This window comes from Pongo pygmaeus, chromosome 9 (genome assembly GCF_028885625.2).
Source record: "Pongo pygmaeus isolate AG05252 chromosome 9, NHGRI_mPonPyg2-v2.0_pri, whole genome shotgun sequence".
Classification (NCBI taxonomy): domain Eukaryota; kingdom Metazoa; phylum Chordata; class Mammalia; order Primates; family Hominidae; genus Pongo; species Pongo pygmaeus.
Window position 1 is genome coordinate 84,005,403 of NC_072382.2, and position 8,909 is coordinate 84,014,311.

Below are 8,909 nucleotides of genomic sequence, written 5' to 3' on the forward strand. Positions count from 1 at the left end.
GCCAATTTTTTAAAATATTTTGTTGAAGACAGAGTCTCCCAGTGTTGTCCAGGCTGCTCTCGAACTACTGGGCTCAAGTAATCCTCCCACCTCAACCTCCCAACATGCCAGGATTACAGGGGTGAGCTGCCATGCCCAGCCCAATGGTGGTGCCTCTTATAGAGTGTCTGAATGGATAGAGAAACAAGGGCTAACTACAGGAAACCCACTTCACCTATAAAGACATATGTAGATTAAAAGTGAATGGGTGGAAAGATATTCCATGCAACTGAAACCCAAAAAAAGAACAAGAGTAGCTATACTTAGATAAAATAAAATACAAATCAAGGAATGTTAAAAGAGACCAAAAAAAATCACTATATAATGATGAATAGGTAAATTCAGCAAGAGGATATAACCTTTAAAAATATCTATCACCCAACACCAGAACTTTCAAGTATATAAGGCAAACATTAATAGAGCTAAAGGAAAGATAAACTGTAATGCAATAATAGTAAGGGGCTGGGCACAGTGGCTTATGCCTACAATCTCGGTACTTTGGGAGGCTGAAATAGAGGATCACCTGAAGCCAGGAGTTCATGACCAGCCTGGTCAACATAAGAAGACCCCATCTCCACCAAAAAAAATTGTAAAAGTTAGCTGGGCATGGTGGTGTGTACCTGTAGTCCCAGCTGCTTGGGAGGCTGAGGTAGGAGGATCACTTGAGCCCAGGAGTTCATGGTTACAATGAGCTACCACTGGAGTTCATGGTTACTGTGATCTACCACACCACTGCACTCCAGCCTAGGCAACAGAGTGAGACCCTGTCTCTAAAAATAATAGTAGAGGACTTTAATACCACATTCTCAGGAATGAACAGATCATCTAGACAGAAAACACCTAATAAGGCCTATCTGACACATACTGAACATTTCACCCAGGTGCTGCAGAATACACATACTTTTCAACATCACATAAAACATTCTCAAGAATAGACCATGTCTTAAGCCACCAAACAAGTCTGAACAAATTCAAAAAAAGGTAAAAACCATATTAAGTATCTTTTCTCACCACAATGGAATAAAACAAGAAATCAATATCAAGAGGAACCTCAGAAACCTTACAAAATTAATTTCCATGGAAATTAAACATTCTCCTGAACAACCACAACCAACAGGTCAATAAATTAAGAAAGAAATTTTAGACCAGGCACGGTGGCTTATGCCTGTAATCCCAGCACTTTGGGAGACCAAGGTGGGCAGATCATGAGGTCAGGAGTTCAAGACCAGGCTGGCCAACATGGTCAAACCTTGTCTCTACTGAAAATACAAAAATTAGCCAGGTGTGGTGGCACATGCCTGTAATCCCAGCTACTCAGGAGGCTGAGACAGGAGAATTGCTTGAACCCGGGAGGCAGAGGTTGCAGCGAGCCGAGATCACACCACTGCACTCCAGCCTGAGCAATAGAGTGAGACTCTGTCTCAAAAAAAAAAAAGAAACTTAAAAAGATGGTGGGTATACAAATGAAAGTGGGTATACAATATATGAAAATCTATGGGACATAGCAAAAGCAGTACTAAGAAGTTTATAGCAATAAACACCTGTATGAAAAAAAGTCAAAAGACTCAAATAAATGACCTAATGATGTACCTCAAGGAACTAGGAAAGCAAGAACAAACCTAAAAGTAGTAGAAGGAAAGAAGAATATCAGAGCAGAAGTAAATGAAATTGAGCCTTAAAGAAAGCCCAAAAGATCAATGAAAAAAAGTGGTTTTTTGAAAAGAAACAAAACCAACAAACTTTAGCTAGACTAATTGTATTAGTCCATTCTCACACTGCTATAAAGAAATACTTAAGCCTGGGTAATCTGTAAGAAAAGAGGCTTAATTGGCCCACCGTTCTCAGACTTTACAGGAAGCATGGTAGCATCTGCTTCTGGGGAGGCCTCAGGGAGCTTTTGCTTATGGCAGAAGGCAAACATGGAGCAGGAGCAAGAGTAGGGGGCAGGAGTGCTACACACTTTGAAACAACCAGATCTCATGATAACTCACCATCATGAGAACAGCACCAAGCGGATGGTGGTAAACCACTCATGAAAGATCCACCCCCATGATCCAATCACCTCCCACCAGTCCCTACCTCCAATACTGGAGATTACAATTCAACATGAGATTTGGTGGGGACACAGATCCATACCATATCACTAACAACAAAAAAGAGAGAGAAAGAAGAACCAGACAAATAATATTAGAAACAGAAGACAACAAAGACCACAGAAATACAGAGAATCAGACTATTATGAACAACTACACACCAACAAACTGGAAAACCAAGAAGAAATGGGTAAATTCCTGGACATATACAACCTACCAAGACTGAATCATGAAAAAATAGAAAACCTCAACAACCAATAAAAAGTAATGAGATCAAAGCTGTAATAAAAAGTCTACCATCAAAGAAAAGCCCAGAACCAAGAGCTTCATTGCTGAATTCTACCAAGCATTTAAAAAAAAAATACAAATTCTACTCAAACTCTTCAAAAAATGAAAATTGAAGAAGAGGGAATACTTCCAAATTCATTCTACAAGGCCAGTGGTACGCTGATACCAAACCAGATAAGGACACAAAGATAAAACTCCAGGCCAATATCACTGATGAACATAGATGCAAAAATCCTCAACAAAATACTAGCAAACCTGATTTAAGAACACATTTAAAAGATCATTCATGTGATCAAGTAGAATTTATCACAGGGATTCAAGGATGGCTCAATATACACAAATCAATAAACATGACACATCACATTAATAGAACCAAGAACAAAAAACGTGATTATTTCAATAGATGCCAAAAAGCATTTGATAAAATTCATGTCCTTTATATAAAAAAATCCTCATCAAACTGAGTATAGAAGGAACATACCTCAAAATAAAGGCCACATATGACAAACCCACAGCTAACATTGTACTAAAAGGGGAAAAATTAAAGGCCTTTCCTCTAAAGTCTGTAACAAGAAGAGGATGCCCATTTTCACCATTTCCACTCAACATAGTACTGGAAGTCCTGACCACAACACTAAGGCAAGAGAAAGAAATAAAACCTAAAGACTTAAAAAAAAAAAACTACTAGAACTGATAAACATTCAGTAAAGTTGTAAGATACAAAATCAACATACAAAAATCAGTAGGATTTATATATGCCACGAGCAAACAATCTGAAATAGGAATCAAGAAAGCAATCTCTTTTACAATAGCTACAAAGAATAGAAAATATCTAGGAATCAATTTAAACAAAGAAGCTAACAATCCATGCAAGGAAAACTATAAAACATTGAGGAAAAAAATTGAAGAGACCACAAAAAAAGGAAAGATATTCCATGCTCATGGGTTGGAAGAATTAATGTTGTTAAACTGACAGTACTACCCAATGCAATTTAAAGATTCAATGCAATCCCTATCAAAATACCAATGACATTCTTCAAAGAAATAGAAAAAAAATCCTAAAGTTTATATGGAACCATGGAAAACCCCAAATAGCCAAAGCAATCCTGAACAACAACGAAAAAAAACCTTTCAGCTCATCACACTTCCTGACTTCAAAATTTACTGCAAAGCTATAGTAACCAAATCAGCATGGTACTCTTATGGGATCCTTAGAGTGTTGCTTCACCAACCAGAAACTCTGTGGCCAGTGGTGCCTTTGCCAGAGTTTTTCTCAGGCCCACTGGGCCCATTCAGCTTGGCAGACTGCACTTGGTTCACTCTACCACCTTGGATCCCATGCCTGTCAAGGGTGAAAGGAGCAACAGGGGGTGTGTGAGTGAGTGAGTGAGCATGAGGTCCAGCCACTGCGCACATCCAGGCGTGCTAACTGCAGCAGGATGGGCAGCTCCAGGAATCAGCACAAGCACCAGCTCCCTGCAAGGCTGTGGCTGGACCAGTCATCCCACAAGCTACTTCCACAGCTGACAGTGGGGAATGTGGTGGGGCCCAGAAGCTTGGAGATGCCAGGAACCGCAGAGCCCCAAAGAGGATGTCACAGCCCTGGCTTAAGGAGCTACTAGATCTGGGATCCCCAAAGGGCTGCAGCTTTTCTTTCATTTTTGTCCCTGCAATATGGTGAGCAAGGGGCATGTATCAGCCCTGTTTGTGTTAGAGCTCTTTCATCCCCGCCATTTGGTGGGTCCTGAGTTCTTGTCCTGCGCCCAGGAAGAATAAGGTACACAGACAAGTGGAGGGTGGGCAAGGCGAATAGGAGCTTTACTGAGTGATAGAACAGCCCAGAGGAGACTCACAGTAGATAGCTTCTCTCTGCAGCCATGGTGTCCTGATGAGTGTTCAGCTCTCAACAGAGAGGAGACCCTGTAATGGGTAGTTCCTGTCTGCAGTTGGTTGCCCCAATATCTGCTGAGTGGTAGCTATATTAGTCTGTTCTCACACTGCTGATAAAGACATACCCAAGACTGGGTAATTTATACAGAAAAAGAGATTTAATGGAATCACAGTTCCACATGGCTGGGGAGGCCTCACAATCATGGTGGAAGGCTAAAGTCATGTCTTACATGGCAGCAGCAAGAGAGAATGAGAGCCAAATGAAAGGGGTTTTCCCTTATAAAACCATGAGAGAACAGTATGGGGGAAACTGCCCCCATTATTCAATTATCTCCCACCAAGTCCCTCCCACAATATGTGGGAATTCTGGGAGATACAATTCAAGATGAGATTTGGGTGGGGACACACCCAAACCATATCATTCCACACCTGGCCCCTCCCAAATCTCATGTTATCACATTTCAAAACCAATCATACCTTCCCAACAGTCCCCCAAAGTCTTAACTCATTTCAGCATTAATCTAAAAGTCCATAGTCCAAAGTCTCATCTGAGACAAGGCAAGTCCCTTCCACCTATGAGCCTATAAAATCCCAAAGCATGTTACTTCGTAGATTCAATGAGAGTACAGGCATTGGGTAAATACAGCCATTCCAAATGGGAGAAATTGGCAAAGACAAAGGGCTACAGGCCCCATGCAAGTCCAAAATTCAGTGGGGCAGTCAAATCTTAAAGCTCTGAAATGATCTCCTTTGACTCCATGTCTCACATTCAGGTCATGCTGATACAAGAGGTGGGTTCTATGGTCTTGAGCAGCTGCACCCCTGTGGCTTTGCAGGGTACAGCAGCCCTCCTGGCTGCTTTCACAGGCTTGTGTTGAGTGTCTGTGGCTTTTCCAGGCACACAGTGCAAGCTGTTGATGGATCTACCATTTTGGGGTCTGGAGGATGGTAGCCCTCTTCTCACTAGGCAGTGCCCCAGTGAAGACTCTTGTGTGGGGGCTTCAACCCCACATTTCCCTTCTGCACTGCCCTAGCAGAGGTTTCCCATTAGTGGAACCACCCCATTAGGGCTCCACCCTGCAGCACACCTCTGGCCTGGATATCCAAGCATTTCCATACATCCTCTGAAATCTAAGTGGAAGTTCTCAAACCACGATTATGATTTCTGTGCACCCACAGGCTCAACACCACATGGAAGCTGCCAAGGCTTGGGGTTTGCACTGTCTGAAGCCATGGCCCAAGCTGTACCTTCATCCTTTTAGCCACAGCTAAAGTAGCTGGAACACAGGGCACTAAGTTCCTAGGCTGCACACAGCAGGGGTACCCTGGGTCCTGTCCACAAAACCATTTTTTTTTCCTCCTAGGCCTCCGAGCCTGTGATGGGAGGGGCTGCTGTGAATACCTCTGACATGCCTTAGAGACATTTTTCCCATTGTCTTGGGGATTCACATTTGGCTCCTTGTTACTTATGCAAATTTCTGGAGCCAGCTTGACTTTATCCTCAGAAAATAGATTTTTCTTTTCTGTCGCATTGTCAGGCTGCAAATTTTCTGAACTTTTATGCTTTGTTTCTCTTGTAAAACTGAATGCTTTTAACAGCACCCAAATCACCTCTTGAGTGCTTTGCTGCTTAGAAATTTGTTCTTCCAGATACCCTAAATCATCTCTCTCAAGTTCAAAGTTCCACTAATCTCTAGGGCAGGGGCAAAATGCTGCCAGTCTCTTTGCTAAAACACAGCAAGAGTCACCTCTACTCCAGTTCCCAACAAGTTCCTCATCTCCATCTGAGACCACCTCAGCCTGGATTTCATTGTCTATATGATTATCAGCATTTTGGGCAAAGCCATTCAACAAGTCTCTAGGAGGTTCCAAACTTTCCCACATTTTCCTGTCTTCTTCTGAACCTTCCAAACTGTTCCAACCTCTGCCTGTTACCGAGTTCCAAAGTCGCTTCCACATTTTGGGGTATCTTTACAGCAGCACCCCACTCCCAGTACCAACTTACTGTATTCATCTGTTCTCACATTACTGATAAAGACATACCCAAGACTGGGTAATTTATAAAGAAAAATAGGTTTAATGGACTCACAATCATTGTGGAAGGTGAAAGGCACTTCTTACACGGTGGTGGCAAGACAGAATGAGAGCCAAGTGAAAGGGGTTTCCCCTTATAAAACCATCAGATCTCATCAGGCTTATTCACTACCATGAAAACGGTATGGGGGAAACCACCCCCATGATTCAATTATCTCCCACTGGGTCCCTCCCAAAATATATGGGAATTATGAGAGCTACAATTCAAGATGAGATTTGGGTGGGGACACAGCCAAACCATATCAGTAGCTCCTTTCCACAGCTGGTTGTCCTGACGTCTCTTCAGCTCTCAGCAGAGAGGAGACCCTAGGGTGAGTAGCTCCTCTCTGCGACTAGTCATCCTGTCATCTCCCTGAGCCTGGCTGAGTACAGGGTTTTTATGGACTTCAAAGAGGAGAAAGTGCATGCTGAATGGTCCATAGGCGGCCATGGGAGGGCCTGGAAAAAGCACTGTAAGTTCCCACTTTGGTATGTGGGACTGGCAGCCCGACCCCCAGGCTTCAGGCCTTCCCCAGCTTGAAAGTGAGGCTTCACTGGGGACCTGCCCCTTTCTGCCCCAGATCCTGTCTGCCTCCTGCCACTGTTCATGGCACCTAGGCTGTTCATGCCGGGAGGGAACCTGCAAGTCAGTACTGAGCTGCCCTCACCTCCCCCTCAGCCTCCCTCCCATGCTCATTGGTGCCCAAAGTCCAGAGGGGGCCAAAGTGGCAGGGAGCTAGCATGTCAGCATGGCCCCAAGCATGCACATACCCAAGTCGGTTATGACAGCCCCTGGGCTCAGCCTTAACTTTGTTCCAAGATTTGAGCAGGCACCAGGAGCAGGCATTTGTGAGTTTGCAGGAGCAGGGGGACTTTCCTGGGCCCCCAAGAGCACAGGGATGTCCAGGTCCACAGCTGCAGTTTGGGTGGCTGCAGCTGCACCTGGGAGGGCAGGGCTCCTGCCTGCTTCTAGCCCCTAAAAGCACAGGGATGCCTGGGTCCATAACTACGGCTGGGCAGCTGCAGCTACACCCTGGGAGCATGAAGCTCCTGCCCTGTCAACTCACAAGGGGGTGAGGCTTCTGCCTGTTCCCAGCTCCTACAGCTCCATGGAGCATGCAGCCCCAGCCGTGCCTCCCCAACTGCAGCCAGTGTTATGGCAGTGGCCACTCTAGACAGGCCACCACTGCCATCAGTACTGACATAAAAACAGACATGTAGACCGATAGAACAGAATAGAGAACCCAGATATAAATCTATGCATTTACAGTAGCTCATTTTCAACAAAGACACCAAGAACATACAATTGGAAAAGGGCAGTCTCATCAATATATGGTGCTGGGAAAACTGGATAACAGATGCAGAAGAATGAAACTAGACACCTAACTTCTCACCATACCACCAAAAAAAAAAATGGATTAAAGACATAAACTTAAGACCTCAAACTATGAAAATACTAGAAGAAAACATTGGAGAAATGCTCCAGAAAATTAGTCTTGGCAAAGATTTTTGGGGTAAGACCTCAAAATCACAGGCAACCAAAGCAAGAACAGATAAATGACATTACATCAAGCTGAAAAGCTTCCATAGAAAAAAACAAAAACAGAGACAAAAAACAATTAACAAAGTGAAGAGACAATCCACAGAATAGGAAAAAATTTTTGCAAACTACCCATCTGACAAGGGATTAATAATCAGATTATATAAGGAGCTCAAACAACTCAGCAAAAAAAAAAAAGGTAAAAGATCTGAGTAGACTGCTCAAAAGAAGACCTATAAATGGCTAACAGGTATATGAAAACATGCTCAACATCACTAATCTTAGAGAAATGCAAATTAAAACTATAAGGAGACAGCTCAACCCAGTTAAAATGGCTTTTATCTATAAGACAGGCAATAACAGATGCCAGCAAGGATCTGGAGAAAGGGGAACCCTCATACACTGTTGGTGGGAGGTGCCTCAAAAAACTGAAAATACAACTACCATATGATCCAGCAATTCCAGTAATTGGTATATAGCCAAAAAAAAAAAAAAGAAATCAATGTGTCCAAAAGACATCTGCACTCCCATGTTTATTGCAGCACTATTCACAGTAGCCAAAATATGGAATCAACCTAAGGGCCAGGCAATGGATGAATGGATAAAGAAAATGTGGTACATATACATAATGGACTACTATTCAGCTATAAAAAAAGAATGAAATGATGTCATTTGCAGCAACATGGATGGAATTGAAGGCCATTATGTTCAGTAAAATAACCCAAGCACAGAAAGGCAAATATCTCATCCATATGTAATAGCTTAAAAAGTGGATCTCATGAAAATGGAGAATAGATTGGTGGTTACCAGAGGCTGAGAGGGGAAAGGGGGAAGGAGGATGAATAGAAGTTGGTTAATGGGTACAAATATACAGCTTGATAGAAGAAATAAGACCTAGTGTTAGATCAGCAGAGTGACTATAGTTTATAGTAATCCATTGTATATTTCAAAACAGCTAGAAGAGAAGAATTGAAATTGTTCTAGCA